Source organism: Desmodus rotundus, chromosome 4 (assembly GCF_022682495.2).
Source record: "Desmodus rotundus isolate HL8 chromosome 4, HLdesRot8A.1, whole genome shotgun sequence".
Classification (NCBI taxonomy): domain Eukaryota; kingdom Metazoa; phylum Chordata; class Mammalia; order Chiroptera; family Phyllostomidae; genus Desmodus; species Desmodus rotundus.
In genome coordinates, this window is record NC_071390.1 from 79,999,804 (window position 1) to 80,001,101 (window position 1,298).

Here is a 1,298-nt window from a genome sequence, read left to right on the forward strand (position 1 = left end):
TTGGAATAGTTTTAGGGTCCTAAAGATAGTTTTTGACAGGAAGCCCAAATAAGGATTTATGTAATGGATTTTGGTCTTGTAAAAGTTATTCATAACTCTTGTCAAATTTCTGAATGCCCTTTCTTTTATTCTAGTTCACCAAAGCTAAGAAATGGGGCTAATCCAAGATAAAGTAGGAACTAACTTATTAAAGTGCCCCTCTATTTTGACAAGGGCACTGGGTTAACATGCAATTCTCATTGTTGAAGTCAGCATCCCAAGACCAAGATAAGTACTGAGGGGCTGTTCTTACTGCAAACTCGGGTGACATTTCTCTTTGTTAATGAGCATTTCTTTTTCTGCAAAAGGAAGAAAAATTTTATTTTAAGTTTCATGGATTCAGGCCAAGATAGAGCTTTGCTTTCCTCTCTACCTTTGCCATTTAACAAAAATAACTATTTTTTTCTTTTTCATAATTATCTTTGTATGTTTGTTACTATCTTTTATTTGCATCTCATTATGACTTTTACACCTCATATTTTTGTAGGGAAATAATGGACTCACTTAAATTGACATTTATTTTAGCCCTTTCTCTTGAAACACACATTTAAGTAAGTTCATGGCTGTGAAAGGTACCAAGCTTCCTGGGCCTAAAGTTGTTAAGTGAGCATGACTTCGTGACCATGTCTCTATGGACATTTAAAATTTGTTTTCTTTTGTTTGGTTGAAGTTTACTTTACCACTGCTAGTTGTTATAAGAATGGAGTAACTTTAGTCATTTGTTTCTAAAAGAATGTGGTTATTATCCATGTCTTGGATTTTAATACCAGCTTCAAAGAGATGGTTGAGTACACCAGAGTGCTTAGAATAATACTTGGATCTGGATTCATACAGGGTATTTTGATGATCACTTCTTCCTACCAAGAGAAACACACATGTGAGAGCTTCTCTTCCTTTTCAGGAGAGGAAGGTGTTGGTTCTCAAGTAGTATAATGGTGCCATACAGTGGAAAACCAACAAAGCCAGCATTAAAAGACCTGCTGACTAAGCCCTAAGCTGCCATTTTAGAGCATTTCTTCTCTACTGAGAATCTTTTTTATCATTGTCTTTTCCTTAGAAAGATTAGATCTGCCAAACACACAGTACTTAAAATTAAGAAATTAAATCTTCACTGCATTTTTTCCTTAATAAACAATACAATCAAGTATATGCTCAATCAAATGAATATTCCAGACAGCCCAAGATGACCAAGTTACCATACTAAGCAGCCATAATGCAATAAAAGTTGATCTTGTAATTACCTTAGACAGGCTTCTTGA